We start from the raw sequence: 20,735 nt of genomic DNA, 5'->3' as shown, positions 1-20,735 counted from the left end.
GTGTTAGGAAAGGACCTCCCTGGTGCCTTCCCCAGAGAGTTCTCTCTTGGTCCTGTGGGGGCATCAGTGTGGTGTGTAGGAAGTGCTCCAGGGGACTGTAATGCGAGGCCCGGGTGAAGGACATGGCTTCTGGTCCATCTGTGAGAGCTGAGGCTAAGCTTCAGTCTGAGGAGAGGCTACAGGGTTGGTCTAGCTGGATTTGGACCAGGGAAGTCAGTCAGCTCACATCATCTGTGGGAGCAGAGGGTTAGGAGCTGTCTATGGGGAGAGAACAATCAAGAAATAAGTTCACAGGCTGGCCTCGAGTTAGGCGTGATTGTTCCTGAATCTCTCCTGAGACAGGACAGGAGAGGTGGGTCTTTTCAGCTTTTCAAGTCCTTCTGTCTGTAGGTGAAGTAGTTGCAGGTTATAGAGTGGCACAGATGCCTTTGAAGGTATTTTCTCAAGATGCAGAGGTGTGTTTGCTACATGACATCCCCAGAGAAGACAGAACAGGACGAAGAAGAGGAGGAAATGGCAGCTTCTCAGGTACTCTTTCTGTTCCAGGCCTGGGGCTGTGTCTGGTTTTCCTCCTGAAATGCCTAGACTGTGAATCCGCAAACCTTTAGTTCTCTGCTTCTAATTTTTCTGCCTGGGGTGTTTTTAATCCACTTCTTATTTTTTCCTTTTCTTCTTATCATAGTGAAGACTGGCTCTTTAGACCACCTCTCCCTTGTGTCCCAGATCCTGTTCTCCATTGTCTGTATCCTGGCTTTCTATAGAACATGATGAATTCCCAACCTGAATGAGTGACTTTCAGCTGGTGAACATATTCCCTTTGTGAGAATATGTCCTCTCAACACGGAGAGGCACTGGTATCCGAGATTCCCACTGGGACGTGGTTCAGTGTTAGGATCTTTGGGAAGTAGGTAAATGCCATGATGAGTTCACACGTGGATACAATTCAGCTCCTTAGGAGTTAGAAAATGCCCTTATATATTGAATTAACTCAGTGATCCAGAATTTTTCAGAAAATGCGCAGAAATAAAAAGAAAACTAGGAGACATTGTCCTCTGTAATGCTATGGCTTACTAGTTAAACACACTGTTAGGATACAAAACAGAGGAAGTATATATAAAATGAATTTTGCATAAAACTGATATCTTTCAGTTCAGTTCAGTTCACTCAGTCCTGTTTGACTCTTTGCAACCCCATGAATCGCTGCACACCAGGCCTCCCTGTCCATCACCAACTCCCGGAGTTCCCTTAGACTCACGTCCATCGAGTCAGTGATCCCATCCAGCCATCTCATCCTCTGTAGTCCCCTTCTCCTCCTGCCCACAATTCCTCCCAGCATCAGAGTTTTTTCCAATGAGTTAACTCTTCACATGAGGTGGCCAAAGTACTGGAGTTTCAGCTTTTAGCATCATTCCTTCCAAAGAAATCCCAGGGCTGATCTCCTTCAGAATGGACTGGTTGGATCTCCTTGCAGTCCAAGGGACTCTCAGGAGTCTTCTCCAACACCACAGTTCAAACGCATCAATTCTTCAGCGCTCACCCTTCTTCACAGTCCAACTCTCAGATCCATACATGACCACGGTAAAAATCATAGCCTTGACTAGACAGACCTTAGTTGGCAAAGTAATGTCTCTGCTTTTGAATATGCTATCTAGGTTGATCATAACTTTTTTCCCAAGGAGTAAGCGTCTTTTAATTTCATGGCTGCAGTCACCATTTGCAGTGATTTTGGAGCCCCTCAAAAATAAAGTCTGACACTGTTTCCACTGTTTCCCCATCTATTTCCCATGAAGTGATGGGACCGGATGCCATGATCTTCGTTTTCTGAATGTTGAGCCTTAAGCCAACTTTTTCACTCTCCTCTGCCAGGGTCCAGCCCCGGTGGATCCAAGGTGATTCGAAGGTGGGCAGACAGAGTTGGCGTCTTTGGAAAAATACATATTTAATCACAGATATAGAGAGATTAGAAATGGATAGTGTAGTAGGAAGATTAGTGGAGAGAAGAGGGTGAATAACTTGGATTACGTGGAATAGCATCCATGCTCCAGATGGCAATTCAGCCAGAAAAACGAGGAGCAAGAAAGAACGACATGGGGGAATCAGTCTTTCTGGAAACTGATCTGATTTCTTTATTCTAGGGTTTGCTTATATACCTTTTGTTACACTTAGGGATGAATACGGAGTCACGGGGAAGTCAGCAGTCCTGACCTTTATCATAATCAGGTGCTTCACATAAATGTATAAAAAAAAGGTCTTAGGGACATTACATCATCTTCTGGCCATGAGTGAGACTTGCTGACATTTTATGATTCTTTCTTTCTGATAACCAAAAAACTTATTTCTTCCAAGGGTGTTTTTTCTTAAACCAGGCACAACCCTCCAAATAAAGTTACATTCCCATAGGGTGAGGTTGTAGTGAGTTACAATCAAGAAAGGAATTTATTTAACCTAAGGTTAACATGATTAATCTTAAAGGTTAATACTTATTTCTCCTATATGTTAGTTATATTCATTATAAGGGCAGGGAACATGGAGATTTAGCAGCAAACATCAGCCCAACAAATGAAAATCCTTTCACCAATGTTCCCCTTAAGATCTATTTAGTCTTAAGATAGTGATAAAGTTACATTTTTACATAGCAAGGACACAGTGATTTATAACAAAGCACAGTGATCTATTACAAGAGAAAATCCATTAACTCAAAAAAGTCTAGTATTGCTAACATCAAAAACTACTATATTTCCTTTTCTATATTCCAAATACATTGATTAATATATTCCCAGGTGCCTAAGGATATGGAGGCCTGGCGGCAATCATTGACTCAACAAGAAGAAAAAGCCCTATGCTAATTAAGACTCTCAAAATACTCCAAAACTCTCTGTGCTGTTTATGGTTGAGAGGTAGTAAAAAATCATGTGCATAGTGGCAGGAGTATGGATAATCCTGTCACACAAGCTAGTCTGTCAGCAGAGAGGTTTGACCTCAGACACACTTGTCCCACCCAGAGCAGGGAATTAGCAGCAATTATTGACACAACAAATGAAAAAACCCTTCACCAATATAATTCCTAACCAACACACTATACTAATAATTTCCAACTCCCCAAGAGAATTTGCCTCTAGTAAGTCTAAAACATCTCCTCCCTCTCAGATTTGGAGGCTGTAAACAATCACATGTGGCCGGATGAACCTCTACAGTCGGGCTAGATAACCTTCAGAGCAGTCCGTAAGCTGAAACATTCTTGTCACACCCAGGAATTTTTATTGCCTTGGAGCTTCACGTTTACTCCTCCGAGAGAAACGGTTATGGGGGAGAGCCCCCTGTAAAGTCAGAGGTGTAGGTGAGAGCATAAAACAGACTCTGGTTTTGGGGTTAGATGCTCGGGAACAGAGGGTTTCCTGAGGCTTGATCACGCCTTTGCATATGCCAAGCGTCTTTCCTCATGACCTTTGCAATGGGCGGAGTTCCTCACGCTGGCCCCAGGCACTGCTCTTTCACTTTCATCAAGAGGCTTTTTAGCTCTTCTTCACTTTTTGCAGTAAGGGTGGTGTCATCTGCATATCTGAGGTTATTGATGTTTCTCCAGGTGCCAGGGTCCAGCCCCGGTGGATCCAGGGAATTCGAAGGTGGGGACGGAGTCGGCGTCCTGGAAAAAACTTATTTAATTACAGATATAGAGGGAGATTAGAAACAGATAGTGTAGTAGGAGAATTAGTGGAGAAAAGAGGCTGAATAACTGGTTTACATGGAATACCAATCACCACCTATGTAGGCCACAGGCGTCTTTCCATTCTCCCAAAGGAGAGGAGGCACTGAGGCCTCCCCTGTCCGATCTCAGAAGCCCAGGCAGAATTAGCAGGCTTGGTGAGTACCCACATTTCAGATGGGAATTCAGCCAGGAAAACGGGGAGCGAGAAAGAAACGACACGGGGGAATCAGTCTTTCCAGAAACTGATCCGATTTCTTTATTTTTCAGGTTTGTTTATATACCTTTTTGTTATACATAGGGATGAATACAGAGTCACGCGGGGGTCAGCAGACCTGACCCTTGTCACAATCAGGTGCTTCATATAAAATTATACAAAGGTCTTATGAGTTTCATCATCTTTTGGCCATGAGGTCTGCTGACATTTTATGGCCCTTTCTGATACTGGTCAGTTAACCAGAAAACTTATTTTTCCAAGGGTTATTTTTTCTTAAATCAGGCGCCACCCTCCAAATAAAGTTGCATTCCTATAGCGTGAGGGTGTAGTGAGTTACAATCAAGAAAGGAATTTACTTAACCTAAGGTTTAACATGATTAATCTTAAAGGTTAATACTTATTTTCCCTATATGCTAGTTATATTCATTATAAAGGCAGGAATACGAAGTTTTAGCAGCAAATATTGGCTCAACAAATGTAAACCCTTCACCAATGTTCCCCTTAAGATCTATTTTGTCTTATGATAGTGATAAAGTTACATAGCATAGTGATTTATAGTGATTTATAACAAAGTACAGTGATCTATAACAAAAGAGAAGATTCATTAACTCAAAAATCTAGTATTGCTAACATCAAAAACTACTATGTTTCCTTTTCTATATTCCAAATACATTGATTAATATATTCCCAGGTGCCTAAGGATATGGAGGCCTGATGGCAATCATTGACTCATCAATGAAAAAAGCCCTACGCTAGTACTCCAAACTCTCTGTGCTGTTTATGGTTGAGAGGTTGTCACACAAGCTAGTCTGTCAGCAGAGAGGTTTGACCTGAGACATCCTTGTCACACCCAGGGCAGGGAATTAGCAGTAATTATTGGCACGACAAATGAAAAAAAAAAACCCTTGACCAATATAATTCCTAATCACCCTACTAATACTGTACTAATGATCTAACTTTTCAAAAGAGTCTGTATTTAGAAAGTTTTAAAACATCCCGTGCCTCTCACAGTTGGGAGGCTGTAAACAATCACATGTGGACGGACGAGCCTGATCAGGCAGGCCAGAGAACCTTCAGAGTTCATAAGCTGAAACACTCTTATCACGCCCAGGAATTTTTATTAACTGGAGCTGCAAGTTAACTCCTTCTCTGAGAGAAATGGTTATGGGGGAGAGCTCCCTGTAAAGTACTCTGGTTTTGGGGTAGATGCTCGGGAACAGGGGGTTTCCTGAGGCTTGATCATGCCTTTGCTTATGCCAAGCTTCCTCCTCATGACCTTTGCTATGGGCGGAGTTCCTCACGCTGGCTCCCAACATCCCGGCAATATTGATTCCAGCTTGTGTTTCTTCCAGTCCAGTGTTTCTCATGATGTATTCTGCATAGAAGTTAAATAAGCAGGGTGACAATATACAGCCTTGAAGTACTCCTTTTCCTATTTCGAACCAGTCTGTTGTTCCATGTCCAGTTCCAACTGTTGCTTCCTGACCTGCATACAGATTTCTCAAGAGGCAGGTCAGGTGGTCTGTATTCCCATCTCTCTCAGAATTTTCCATAGTTTATTGTAATCCACACAGTCAAAGGCTTTGGTATAGTCAATAAAGCAGAAATAGATGTTTTTCTGGAACTCTCTTGATTTTTCCATGATCCAGCAGACGTTGGCAATTTGTCCTCTGGTTCCTCTGCCTTTTCTAAAACCAGCTTGAACATCAGGAAGTTCAGGGTTCATGTATTGGTGAAGCGAGGCTTGGAGAATTTGGAGCATTATTTTACTAGCATGTGAGATGAGTGCAATTGTGCGGTAGTTTGAGCATTCTTTGGCGATGCCTTTCTTTGGGATTGGAATGAAAATTGACCTTTTCCAGTCCTGTGGCCACTGCTGAGTTTTCCAAATTTGCTGGCATATTGAACGCAGCACTTTCACAGCATCATCTTTCAGGATTTGAAATAGCTCAACTGGAATTCCATCACCTCCACTAGCTTTGTTCGTAGTGATGCTTTCTAAGGCCCACTTGACTCACATTCCAGGATGTCTAGCTCTAGGTGAGTGATTAGGTTCAAGTTATAATTTCCCTATTTTTTCCTAAATGCCCAGGCTCTGATAGTGCATCTTCTGTGTGATCCAGTTACACCATGACAGATGATGTCCACTGGCTCTGGTAATTTCTCTGAGATTATCAGGCTATGAAGTTCATTTGTTTCCCTCTGTCTTTGAACAAGGCTGTGGAAAAATGGAGTGGGGAACGTGTGAAAACCCTCACAGTTTTGGAGAAATTCCACCTCTTTTTGGTTTCTCTTTGCTTTGGAACATGAATGCTCATTCTGTTGATGATAGACACTGGGTTTTAGGAATGGGTATTTTCATCACTCAAGCCCACATGTGATGTTTCCAGTACACTCCACGCTCATATCACACATAGTCTTCTTATTCACATCTTTTTTTTTCCTGAAATATTAGCAATAATCATATTGGTGCTAATCTGTTTTCACCTGTGTTTAATTTCTAAGATACAGCTCAACAAAATGATACAGTTTGTCAGGAAATTAAAGTTTCAGAACCAAGAGCTCTAATTTATCTTATACCGTTGTATATGTTTGCACCCTAGTGTATTTAAAATATACAAAGAATATCATTCACAAGTAGATGTGTATATTTTAACCCATTAAAAATAATCTTGATTTTATTGACATGAATCAATTCAGTTCAGTCACTCAGTCGTGTCCAACTCTGCGACCACATGAACCACAGCACACCAGGTCTCCCTGTCCATCACCAACTCCTGGAGTTTACCCAAACTCATGTTCATTGAGTTGTGATGCCATCCAACCATCTCATCCTCTGTTGTCCCCTACTCCTCCTGCCTTCAATCTTTCCCAACATCAGGGTCTTTTCACATGAGTCAGCTTTTCACATCAGATGGCCAAAATATTGGAGCTTCAGCTTTAACATCAGTCCTTCCAATGAACACCCTGGACTGATCTCCTTTAGAATGAACAGGTTGGATCTCCTTGCAGTCCAAGGGACTCTCAAGAGTCCTCTCCAATACCACAGTTTAATAGTATCAATTCTTCTATGCTCAGCTTTCTTTATAGTCCAACTCTCACATCCAAACAAGACCACTGGGAAAACCATAACCTTGACTAGATGGACCTTTGTGGACAAAGTAATGTCTCTGCTTTTTAATATATGCTGTCTAGGGTGGTCATAACTTTCCTTCCAAGGAGGAAGTATTTTTTTAATTTCATGGCTGCAATCACCATCTGCAGTGATTTTGGAGCCCCCAAAAATAAAGTCAGCCACTGTTTCCCCATCTATTTGCCATGAAGTGATAGGACTGGGTGCCGTGATCTTAGTTTTCTGACTGTTAGCTTTTCTTTAATACTCTTAATAAGTATACAGTCTCATTTTAATATATGTCTGTATGCTTGAAAATGTTAAAATTATTATTTTTTCTTGTTTTGGTATTCTCCCCAGTTATATAAAGTTCTTAACAAATACACATATTTATGTCTTTGGCCAATTATGTCTTGGTTGTAGCCTGCAGAATCTTGGAGCCATGTGGGAGACTTTGTTGCAGCAGGCAAACTTTAGCTGTGGTGTGTGGGATCTAGTTCTCTAACAAGGGGCTGAAGCCAGCCCCCTGACTTGGGCGCTCGGACTACCAGGGAAGACCCTTTAAAAACTTGCATAAACTTTCTTTAGTGTTGTCTCTGTGTATTTGTGTTTTACTAGTTAAATTATAGTTCGTGTAAACTGAAGCAAAATTCAAGATCTGTCATTTAATGAATGTTTGTCAAAATATTTGCAAAAGGGGGAACAACAGTGTTGTTGATTTTATATTATTTATGTGGTGCACTCAAGATTCTGTCAAAACTGTTAGAAAGACAAATAGTATGTACTAAATAGTTAAAGTATTATTGCTGCTATGGGTACTATTCTATCAGACCCATCAATTTTGTAAAACACTTAAAATTCAAAGTTAAGTATAAATTCTTAGTTTACTAGTCTACCTCTTTGCTATTCAGAATGGTCATTCATGCATCAGAATTTTCAACATTACTAGTTAAAATAAGCTTGTTAAAAATGTGGCACATTGGCCCCACTCCAGAACTCTTAGATCAGAGCATGTTTTTTAGAAATATGTCCTGTTTCCTTGATAGGGGCCTTCCCTGGTGGCTCAGATGGTGAAGAGTCTGCCTGCAATGTGGGAGACCTGGGTCCGATCCCTTGGTGGGGAAGATTCCCCTAGAGAAGGAAATGGCAACTCACTCCAGTATTCTTGCCTGAAAAATCCCATGGACAGGGAAGCCTGGTGTGCTACAGTCCATGGGGTCAGAAAGAATCAGACATGACTGAGTGACTAACATACTTTCCTTGATAGACAGTTTATCCTGTGTCACACGAGTACAACTCATCAAAATAGATAAGTCAGGGTTGATGTGACTCTTTTATAATTTCTCTTCCAGATCAGGATAGTTTCTATAATGGTCTGTGGATCATATCTCATTCTCTTTTCCTGGGTTAGAAATACAGTTGAAAATATGGCTGTATAAAAATTATATTCTTGTGTAACTCCAGACATTCTCCTAAATCAAAACCATTTCTCTTGCTGGTTTCATCTTGGGTCGCATTAGGAAGTCTTCCCATGTCCACATGGCTCATGTCCTTTGTATTTCAGGGACGGCTGACATTCGAGGATGTGGCCACAGACTTCACCCAAGAGGAGTGGGAGTGCCTGGACCTCTGTCAGCAGGAATTGTACAGGGACGTGATCTTAGAGAACTATGGGAACCTGGCCTCCTTGGGTGAGGATAACTGCCTTCCAGAATCCCTTAAGTACTTTCAGGGTTTTGGTTCATTCATTCTAGAATGTCTCCTGGAAATTTCTGCTTTGTCCAATAGAGGTTCAGATCCCTGCTTTCTAGGGGGAAAAGGGTATTTGTGACATTTGAAAGAAAGACTTCATTATGGGTCATTATAACTCTAACCTTCTTCTTCCTTGATGTAATCTGCCTTCTTGTTCAGTTGCTAAGTCATGTCTAACTCTTTGTCATCCCATGGAATGCAGCAAACCAGGTTTCCCTATCCTTCGTTAATTCCCAGAGTTTGCTCAAATTCATATCCATTGAGTCAATAATGCTATTCAGTCATCTCATCCTCTGACGTCCCCTTCTCCTCCTGCCCTCAGTCTTTCCCAGCATCAGGGTCTTTTCCAATGAGTTGGCTCTTCACATCAGGTGGCCAAATAATTGGAGCTTCAGCATCAGTCCTTCCAATGAATATTCAGGGTTGATTTCTTTAGGATTGACTGGTGTGATCTCCTTGCTGACCAAGGGACTCTCAAGAGCCTTCTCCAGAACCACAGTTCGAAGGCATCAATTCTTTGGTGCTCAGCTTTCTCTGTGTTCCAAATATCACATCCATACTACTGGAAAAACCATAGCTTTGACTAGAGGGACCTTTGTTAGCAAAGTGATGTCTCTGCTTTTTAATATGCTGTCTAGGTTTGTCATAGCTTTTTCTTCCAAGGGGCAAGCATCTTTTAATTTCATGGCTGCAGTCACAATCTGCAGTGATTTTGGAGCCCCCCAAAATAAAGTCTGTCACTGTTTCCATTGTTTCCCCATCTACTTGCTATGAAATGATGGAACCAGATGCCATGATCATAGTTTTCTGAATGTTGAGTTAAACTAACTTTTTCACTCTCCTCTTTCACTTTCATCAGAAGGCTCTTTAGTTTTTCTTTGCTTTCTGCCATAGGGGTGGTGTCATCTGCATATCTGAGGTATTGATATTTCCTCCAGCAATCTTTATTCCAGCTTGTGCTTCATCCAGCCCAGCAGTTCTCATGATGTACTCTGCATATAAGTTAAATAAGCAGGGTGGCAATATACAGCCTTGATGTTCTCCTTTCCCAATCCAGAACCAGTCAGTTGTTCCATGTATGGTTCTAACTATTGCTTCTTGACATGCATATCCTTCATTCTAGGTGAGTGGTAATTCTATAAGTTCTGTGGTATAAAATAGTGCCACTCTCCTCTTCAAACCAGATTTCTACTACTTGCTTTTGCCTTAGTAGTACTTGAGCATAATATCAGAACCTGATTTTGATGCATTTGTCTTTTAAAGGTGCTTCCAATAAACTATTTGGTAAAATCACTTTTTAAGGCTATTTTAACTTTCTTCCTTGACTTCTCTCTCACCTGAACACATATTGGGTTGGAAATTGATGAATATCTGTGAAGACACATATTCCTTTTTCTGATGAACAGGTCTTGTGGTCTCTAAGCCAGACCTGGTCACATTTCTGGAGCAAATGAAGGATCCCTGGGATATACGGAGAATGGTGATGCCAGCCATACACCCAGGTATGTGTCTCTGGATGGAGCAGATAACTCAGGTGAGAGGGACAGGCATAGTGGAGGAAGTCATACTTTTCGTGTGGTTTGGTGCCGGGGTCCAGCCCTGGTGGATCCAGGGTGATTCGAAGGTGAGACGGAGTCAGCGTCCTTGGAAGAAACTTATTTAATTACAGATAGAGAAGGATTAGCAAATTAGCAGAGAAAAAGAGGCTGAATAACTTGGTTTACATGGAATACCAGTCACCACCTACATAGGCCGCAGGCGTCTTCCTGTTCTCCTGAAGGAGAGGAGGCACTGAGGCCTCCCCAGTCCGATCTTAGAAGCCCAGGCAAAATTAGCAGACTTGGTGAGTACCCATGCACCAGATGGGAATTCGGCCAGAAAATAGTAGGAGAGAAGAAGAGGCTGAATAACTTGGTTTACGTGGGATACCAATAAAATTCCCAGGCACGGAATTTGCACCAGCTACGTTGGGCCACCGGGATCACTTGTATATTGGAAGGTGCCCCTCCTTGGGCTCCTTCTTGAGTGGACCTGAACGCCGGGACAAGTAAATAGACATGGCTGGCACCCATGCTCCAGATGGGAATTCAGCCAGAAAAACGGGGAGCAAGAAAGAATGACATGGGGGAATCAGTCTTTCCAGAAATGGATCCGTTTTTCTTTATTTTCAGGTTTGCTTATATACCTTTGTTACACATAGGGATGAATGCAGAGTCACGCGGGGGTCAGCAGTCCTGACCTTTATCAAAATCAGGTGCTTTCCACCCTGGAGAACTCTGATTGTGCCTTCATGGTAGACAATGAGGCCATCTATGACATCTGTCATAGAAACCTCGACACTGAGCGCCCAACCTACACAAAACTGCCTTATTAGCCAGATAGTGTCCTCCATCACTGCTTCCCTGAGGTTTGATGGAGCCCTGAATGTGGATCTGAGAGAGTTCCAGACCAACCTGGTGCCCTATCCCCTCATCCACTTCCCTCTGGCCACATACGCCCCTGTCATCTCTGCTGAGAAAGCCTACCATGAATAGCTTTCTGTAGCAGAGATCACCAATGCTTGCTTTGAGCCAGCCAACCAGATGGTGAAATGTGACCCTTGCCACGGTAAAAGCATGGCCTACTGCCTGTTGTACCGTGGCGATGTGGTTCCCAAAGATGTCAATGCTGCCATTGCCACCATCAAGACCAAGCGCAGCATCCAGTTTGTGGACTGGTGCCCCACTGGCTTCAAGGTTGGCATTAATTACCAGCCTCCCACTGTGGTACCCGGCGGAGACCTGGCCAAAGTACAGCGAGCTGTGTGCATGCTGAGCAACACCACAGCCATTGCTGAGGCCTGGGCTCGCCTGGACCACAAGTTTGACCTGATGTATGCCAAGCGTCCCTTTGTTCACTGGTACGTGGGTGAGGGCATGGAGGAAGGAGAGTTTTCTGAGGCTCGTGAGGACATGGCTGCCCTTGAGAAGAATTATGAGGAGGCTCGTGTGAATTCTGTGGAAGGAGAAGGAGAGGAAGAAGGAGAAGAATACTAATTACCATTCCTTTAAGCCTTGCAGCATGTCATAGTCAGCTTCAGCATTAGCTGACAGGCATAAAAACTTTCCGACTAGATTGTCTTTGCTTTCAACTATGATCATGTATTCCTTTTCCATGTGTGTTTGTAACACTTACGTCCTGTCTCAAAAGTAAAGATTTTAAGAAAGCAAAAATAAAAAATAAAAATCAGGTGCTTTACATAATAAAAGGTCTTAGGGGTTTTACATCATCTTCTGGCCATGAAGCCTGCAGACCCTTTCTTTCTAATAACCAAAAAACTTATTTTTTTCAAGGGTGTTTTTTCTTAAACCAGGCACCACCCTCCAAATAAAGTTGTGTTCCTATAGGGTGAGGGTGTACTGAGTTACAACCAAGAAAGGAATTTATTTAACCCAAGGTTAACATGATTAATCTTAAAGGTTAATACTTATTTCTTCTATATGCTAGTTATATTCAGTATAAGAGCAGGAAATATGGAGATTTAGCAGCAAACATCAGCCCAACAAATGAAAATCCTTTCACCAATGTTACCCTTAAGATCTATTTAGTCTTAAGATAGTGATAAAGTTACATTTTTACATAGGAAGGACACAGTGATTCATAACAAAGTACAGTGATCTATTACAAAGAGAAAATTCATTAACTCAAAAAGTCTAGTATTGCTAACCTTAAAAACTACTATATTTCCTTTTCTATATTCCAAATACACTGATTAATATATTCCCAGGTACCTAAGGATATGGAGGCCTGGCGGCAATCATTGATTCAACAATGAGAAAAGCCCTATGCTAATTAAGACTCTCAGAATACTCCAAACTCTCTGTGCTGTTTCTGGTTGAGAGGTTATCACACAAGCTAGTCTGTCAGCAGAGAGGTTTGACCTGAGGCACCCTTGTCACACCCAGGGCAGGGAATTAGCAGCAATTATTGGCACAACAAATGAAAAAACCCTTCTAATCAACCCACTATACTATACTAATAATCTTCTAACTTTTCAAAAGAGTCTGTATTTAGAAAGTTTTAAAGCATCTCATGCCTCTCATTGTTGGGAGGCTGTAAACAATCACCTGTGGCCGGACGATGCTGAGCAGGCAGGCTAGAGAACATTCAGAGAAGTTCGTAAGTTGAAACACTCTTGTCACGCCCAGGAATTTTTATTAACTGGAGCTGCAAGTTAACTCCTTCTCCGAGAGAAATGGTGATGGGGGAGAGCCCCCATAAAGTCAGAGGTGTAGGTGAGAGCATAAAACAGTAAAGTAGGTAGACTTTGGTTTGGGGGGTAGCCATGGGCAGAGTTCCTCATGCTGGCTCCCAGCAGTTTGGGAAGATCTGCTTCAGTGGAAATGATTTTGGATTAGCCTGGGTTTATTTCTGTCACTGTCATAGAGGGTCATCTCCTGACCCATTCCTGATTCTTTTTATCATTTATGTATTTTTCTCCAGTGGTTAATTTTCACATTCACAGTGAGAACCAAAATACTTGTCTTGCCTGGGACAACCTGCATGCCATGATAGCTCTTCCATTTTGGGGAGGTTTTAGAAAATCTGTTCATTTTTCTGAGTAATTATATTAAGCCCTTTAAAAAGTTCTGATTCTGTCCCTAGTCAGAAGAGTGTGGGTGGAGTTGTGAACAAATTGCCACACTTCTAGGAATACTGTGGACAAATATTTTTTTGTTTTCTACCCTATAATTTCCAACCCACTAGAAACTACACATATGACCTTATAAACTTCATACTCAAATTCTTCACTGCATAAGAACATTTCGCTAAAATGAGAAAATGCAAACCTGAATTTTACTTTAAAGATTCTCTTTTTTTTATATGAACGAACATTAAATGTGTTAAGTATATTTACCCCAGTGCCTTAATGCTAAAATACTTTAATATATTTATTTAACTCATAGAGTTTTTAAATAAATGATTGACATGGGAACTTAGGACATTTCCCACTGTGTTTTTTTCTGATTGTTCTTCACTACTAAGCTTATAGATTATATAAAGAAATCTTTAAAAAGAAATTTTTCTGTTCCAATAATGCTATTTTACAATGTTGTTAGTTTTGCTGTACAGAAAGAATAAGTGGCATGGGGATGATCCAGAGAGATGATACGGGGTTGGAGGTGGGAGGGGGTTTCAGGATTGGGAACTCATGTACACCCGTGGCTGATTCATGTCAATGTATCGCAAAACCAATACAGTATTGTAAAGCAAAATAAAGTAAAAATAAAAATTAAAAAAAAAGAATAAGTGATACACATACATATTTCTCTTCTTGATTAGATTTCTTTCCCATTTAGGTGACCACAGAGCACTGAGTAGAGTTCCCTATGCTCTCACCATATTTTTCAAGTCTCACTTCTTATTTTATTTCTTAAGAACTCTTACCTTATTAAATCTATCTTGTTTGTTATGAAACATCCCAGGACTTGATCGTTTATGCCATCTATTCCTGATTAGTTCTAGGTCAATATCATTTATGATTTTAGATTCTATTAGAACATGCTCAGATAACAACATGAGTGGTAAGAAATGGGTTAAATAATTAGTAGGCATTAGTCTTTGTGGAGAAGGAAATGGCAACCCACTCCAGTGTTCTTGCCTGGAGAATCCCAGGGACAGGGGAGCCTGGTGGGCTGTGGTCTCTGCAGTCACACAGAGTCGGACACGACTGAAGCAACTTAGCAGCAGCAGCAGCAGTATTTGTGAAAATGTTTTGTTTGTAAATTTGATTACTTAAAGATAAAATGAATCATTACATTGCCCAACTGCTCATCATTTAGTTGTTCCTGTAGGTTTCTATCTTGAATTCTCTACACCGTACTCCTTTGTCATCTCATTTTGTCCAGTGTTCTGTGTTTATGGTCTCTGTTCTGCAGGCTGCAGGTCCTAGTTCCTCTTGCTCTGGTGTCTGCCCCTGGTGGGTGAGGTGGTCCAGAGACTTATGCCCTTATTCCCTTGATAGGGAGTGGATTGTTATTATTGTGAGTAGAGCCTGCCTGAATACTGAGGGGATCTTTGTCTATCCTCTGTGGCTGTCACTGCCCTGTCAGGGGTGGTGTCTGATCCCTGATTAGTGGAGTAGAGTCCCCAGATCTGTTTCTTAGCTGTGCTTCTGATCTGTGCTTCTTCTGATCTAGTGGGACTGGAGCACACCCACTGGGAGAGAAGCCACTGAGGATTGCTCCTCTGGGGATGTGCAATTCGGAGCATGCTCTGTGGGTCATCTTTCATGTGTTGTGTGAGCTCTCATGTGACCCTGTGTTGGCATTGATCTTGGCCCCACCTGAACCATGGGCACGATGGCACTTGACCCTGGTGTCCCTCAGATGTTTTCACCAGGTCACCAGCTGGTGATCCATTGTAGTCATGTCCCAGGTGTACATTCATTGTGGAGCCGGACCCCCTGCAGTGCTATGGGGCCAATTTAGACTGTGACCTGGCCCAACCGCCTCATGTGCATGCCTACAAAGTCTACAGTTGCTAAAGCCAGACTAGTCTTGACTGCCAGAGCCTCGTTTCCATCCAGATGTTTTGTCGGGGCTGAGTTTACAAAGCCAGTTGTGGGGTCTAACACCATGGTTTGTACAGCTGCAAGGAGAGATCTCAGCTTTTCTTTCTTAGTGGCAGGGCCTGGGGGCTCAGCTGTGGTTTCAGCGCCATCTGTACATTGGGACCACCCACAGGCGTGTGCTCTGAAGGTGCCCCTGGAGCCCATGGGTCTACCCTGGGGCGGAGGGGATTGGGGAGGAGGAAGCAGCTGTGGGGGTCATGAGATCATCCACCTAGGTGGGAGCCATTCCTAGTATCTGGAGAGGCAGGGACAGGCACAGGGGCAGGGAGGCTGCAATGGGGTTCTTCCCTTTGGGCATCACTCAATGATGCTGCTCTGCTTCACTGGTGGTTCAGGCTTCCTCCACAAGCATCCCATTTGCAGAGCTCCTCCCTCCCTCCTGTCCCCCCAGGCTGTCTCCTCACAGCCAACCACAGTCCTCTGCCTGGGTCTGCTCTCCAAACCCTACATTCCAGCACCGAGCCCTTGTGTGCAGCGGTGGACACCCTCTCAGGCTGGGTGGGCAAGGCTCTGGTCAGCAGCCTGTGTACAGGTCTCACTATGTCCTGCACACTGGTTGCCGTGTTCTCTTCCCACAGATAATAAGTCTCTCCTTCTGTCCCAACTGGGCTCCCCCCAGTGAGGGGCTTCCCTGGATGTGGAGACCTCTCCTCTCTTCAGATCCCCCCAGGGTTTTGTGGGTCCCATCCCGCTTCTTTTCCTCTCTCATTCTTTTGTCCTACCTGGCTCAGCAGGAATCTTTCTTGTCCTTTCAGGTGTCCAAGTTCCTCTGCCTGTGTTCCGCAGGGCTCTGTGAGAATTTTTCCTCTTCAAGATGTATTCTTGATGCTTTTGTGGAGCGAGATGAACTCCACGTCTTCCAAATCCTCTGCCATCTTGACTCCTTCTATCTCGGTTTGAGGCTGCATCTAGCCAGTGTATGCCAATGTTATGTAAATTGTAAAGCATATGCCCCAAGAATAGTAAGTAGAATAACTTATTATTTGGTATCTTTCAGCTGTGTCTTCTCACGACACCCAGGGTTTGAGGACCCAAAAGCCAGGCTTAGAAGATTTATTCCCAACAGCAAAGCTAGGAATATATGAAAGATTTCACCTTGGAAATTTACATTTAACCAAAGACTGGGAATATATGAGGGTATATAAAGAGCAGAGAGCATGTTATGATGGACAAAACCAAATCGGTACAGTTTCCCATAATGTAAACATTACCACCAAAAGAAATCAAGGACGTGAATCAAACCAATTTCAGATGACCAATTTCAGTCATCAACATCTGCAGATAAGTGTATATTTGTCAGCAAAGACCCACATCATCTCTTGAAACATACATGCTCTCTGAAGGGAAATGTGGAAAATCTGGAAAGTCATCTAGCCTCTACTGCAAATACTCATTCAAACAACTCTGAGCATAGATGTCTATTAAATATACATTCAAACATGTCCGGAAACCAGAAACTTAAAAATGAGGGGGAAAATTCCCAATATAATCAAATTGAGGGATCCTTTAACAAGAGTTTATTATTCTTCAACCAACAACTATTTTCTCCTTGTTCCAAATCTGTAATGGTTGATAATACTGGGAGAGACCTTATTCAACCATCATTGTTCAATACATATGGAGGTATAATTAGTGTGGAATAACTTTACAAGCTTAACAAAATGAGTAATGCCTTAAGCAGGAGCTCTACCCCCAATAATTACACGAGTATACATGATGGAATGAGAAGCTCTTCATGCAATGAAACTGGGCATAATGTTGACCAAGACTCATATCTCATGAAACAACAGGGACATCAATTTTCAGACAACAATTCTAAACATAATAGATATAAGAATATATTTTATCAAAGCTCAAATCTTACTATTAATACATATAAGAGTATTGATATTGGAGAGAAGACTTCTAATTGCTATGATTATGGTAAAGTTTGTAAGCAGTCTTCAAAAGTTATTCAACAGCAGAATATTCAGGCTTAAGCAGGAACATTACAAGTGTAATACATGTGGAAAAGTCTTAAGTAACTCACCAAATCTAAGTAGACATAGGAAAATTCATACAGGAAGGAAACGTTTCAAATGTACAGCATGTGGCAAAGCCTTTAATCAGAGTTCATATTTAACTGAACATCAGTGAATCCATGCTGGGGCAAAACCATACAAGTGTACAGAATGTGGCAAAGCCTTTATCTGTTGTTCACGTGTTACTCAACATCAGCAAATTCATACTGGGGAGAGACCTTATCAATGTACAGCATGTGGCAAGGCTTTTAAGCAGAGTTCAACTTTAACTGAACATCAGCGAATCCATACTGGGGACAGACTTTATACATGTACAGAATGTGGCAAATCCTTTACCCGTTATTCACTTCTTACTCAACATCAAAGAATCCACACTGGGGAGAGACCTTTTAAACGTACAGAATGTGGCAAAGCCTTTAACTGGCATCTGAGTCTTCCTGTACATCAGCGAACTCATGCTGGGGAGAAACCATACAAATGTAACAAATGTGGCAAAACCTTTATCCATTGTTCACATCTTACTCGACATCAACGAATCCATACTGGGGAGAGACTTGATAAATGTACAGTCTGTGGCAAAGCCTTTCCCAAGAGTTCAGGTCTTTCTTGACATCAGAGAATTCATACTGCAGAGAAATGTTAGACATGTAAGGAATGTGGCAAAGGATTTCACCACAGCCATCACCTCACTCCCCGTCAAAGAATACATACTGCAGAGAAACCCTAAAAATGAATTAGTGATTAAAAAAAAAGGTTGGTCCTAAATATACAATTTTGAAACAACGAGTGTTTCCTTTGGAAAGATACATGAATGAAATACAAAAATGTAGACAAGTGTTTAATCAAACATCAAAGGTAAATCAATGCCAGGGAATTCATACTAGAAAACATTTCATTCATACCACTTTTGTTGAATTACTCTAAACAGAAACACTGTAGCAGGTATTCCATATTTAAAACATGTACTAAATTGATATATTCGTATGGATCACAAGATGAAGGGGTGGATATTTTCAGAGGTATAATTATTAGTTATGTATCCTTGTTTATATTAACGTTATTTGAGATCATTAAGGAACCAAAACGAATGTCATTCAACTCTCAAGTTACTGTGCTGTGATTTGTTTCTACTGTATATATGAACATCTGCTTTTGATGGTTGTTACCTCAATTGTAAGAGAAGCCCTTCTATACTACGTGGAAATCATTTATATTTATTCTCCAATTTATAAGCTTAAGTACACAGTAATGTTATATGCACACTAAACCTCTAAATGGAGGTATTTGTCACTGATGTCAAACATCTGTGTTGTCACCATGATATAAGTGTTCAGGGAATAATTCAAAGACGGAGGTTTGCTCTAAGTTTTCAATAATTATGTCAATTGCTTTTTAAGCATAAAACAAGGATTGTTCATTAAAATCAAAGGTCTTTTTATAACATCAACATCGAGAAATCATGCATATTACCTGGCAGGCTTGAAGTAAGGACACCTTCTCTTCTATCTGATGGAAGCATAGAAAACTCTTTCTGGAGAAGTCGTATTAATATAATTACTGTCCATCCATGTTTACTAAATTAGCCATTTTGTAAACCACATAAATCACATTCGCAGGTCATTTCATCAGAGACACAGGAAAGTTTTTAGAAGCTTGTAATCTGTATTTTAATCAAGGATCAAACAACAGTTGTAAAAAGTTTTATTCCATCTGTGTAAAATTAATGTATGTCCATTAATAAAAGTGAATGATTTTTTGGTGTTACAGTTGATGTGGAATGAAGCAAGAGTGAATGCACCACCAGCATTAACCTCTCACACCTTTTTAAGGTTGCAGGAAAGATAACGTTATAAGAAACTATTTGTGGCACAGGGGGTGGCATCTGTAGAAATTAGTTCCTTACTGGTGTTAAACTCTCATAAATTCATATATTTCCCACCATTTCTATGTGGTATCTCCTCTCCAATTTTGAAACTACTCAGACATTGTGATGTTCGAATAAGAAGGATCATACAGAGTACTGTTGAGAGCTTCCCTGACTGCTCCGTGCTGTTGCTGCCTCAGCGTCTGTCTAGGCAGTGTTAGGTAGGTAGAACAGGGAAAATGAATCCAAGATGGCGGTGGCTACAAGGCAAGGAAGGGAAAAGCCTGCAAAAATGACACAAAAGAAGGTCCAAGGACCGGAGTGAGGACCTCAGGTAAAACAAACAACACTCCTGGCTGGCCCAATTTACACAGGACAGGCCCAGGGAGAGATAAACATATAAATAGAGGAGCCAAATCTAGCTCTCTCTCTTTCCTGTGTGCTGGAGCGCTCTTACCCTCGTGTCTCTAGATCGATGTGCCCTCACACCTTGAACATGTATTTTCCTGCTCTCTTCTAAATAAAATAGAGCTGTAACACTGAGCTGTAACACTGATTTGCCTAAGGGCTATAACATGGTCCATGTGAGACCTGAGAGCCATAACAGTCTATCCAAGACCAGAGAGCTGTGACATGCTGAGGGGGCTTTAATGTCCGTCACTCCAAATCTTTGTTGTGATGAGACAAAGAATTGAGGAACATACACTCGCGTGACATCTATGGTGCCGTGACTCAGATGTAACCTGGCTGAAACAACCTCTGCATGGAAGAGGCCAAGCACAGCTGGAGCCCAACTCAGCGAAGCTCCCGTGGTAGAGGCAGAACATGAAGAAAATCCAGCACAAGGGAAGCCCTATTGTGCTGGAAACAGGGACAGTGGAAAGCCCACATGGCCCAGTCTCAGATCCCAGAAGACCTCCAGTTAAGGTAAGAGGTCCTCGCTCCTCTGGCTTGAGGGACATGCCTAATGAAATCTTAATCCCTTTACAATCTCTTGTTTCTTGTTTCCTCAAACCTCCCGTGAACAGGTGGGTGGCAGGGAGCACAATTGAGGGACTCTGGAGAGGCTACTCCTCAGCATGTCCCAAAGGTGCTATCGGCTGAGCCCCAGTAGCTTTTACACAAGCCAGTGGGGGTTCCTCTGTCCCTTCTCTTCTCTGTGCCAAGGATCAGACCAAAGAAACAGTGAGCACTGGTCAGATATTTAGCAAATTTTCCAGCGGGCTATGAAGGGGATTCCTTGACACGTTTTTCCCACTGCTTTTTCTTCCTGTCCTTCAGCTCTCTCCCGGGACTCAAGCCCGGCCAAAACTAATAAAGTTCAGGCTCTGAGGGCTCATTACAAAAATTCACTGAGAGTCAAAGCGATAGATAAGAGGTAGACTTGTTAAGATTCAGAAAAAAGCGCTGCACTCTACAGGGTACTGGTCATTAAATGGGGCCTGGCTAGGTT

At 42.0% G+C, this 20,735-nt stretch overlaps 1 pseudogene; it reads left to right on the top strand.

The window, feature by feature from the left end:
• Nucleotides 1-447: 447 nt before the first annotated feature.
• Nucleotides 448-11,996, top strand: LOC101113472 (tubulin alpha chain-like; annotated as a pseudogene).
• The last annotated feature ends 8,739 nt before the right edge of the window (nucleotides 11,997-20,735 follow it).

The sequence above is a fragment of the Ovis aries genome, chromosome 14, assembly GCF_016772045.2.
Source record: "Ovis aries strain OAR_USU_Benz2616 breed Rambouillet chromosome 14, ARS-UI_Ramb_v3.0, whole genome shotgun sequence".
NCBI classification, from domain to species: domain Eukaryota; kingdom Metazoa; phylum Chordata; class Mammalia; order Artiodactyla; family Bovidae; genus Ovis; species Ovis aries.
This window is presented reverse-complemented; position numbering and strand designations above follow the sequence as displayed.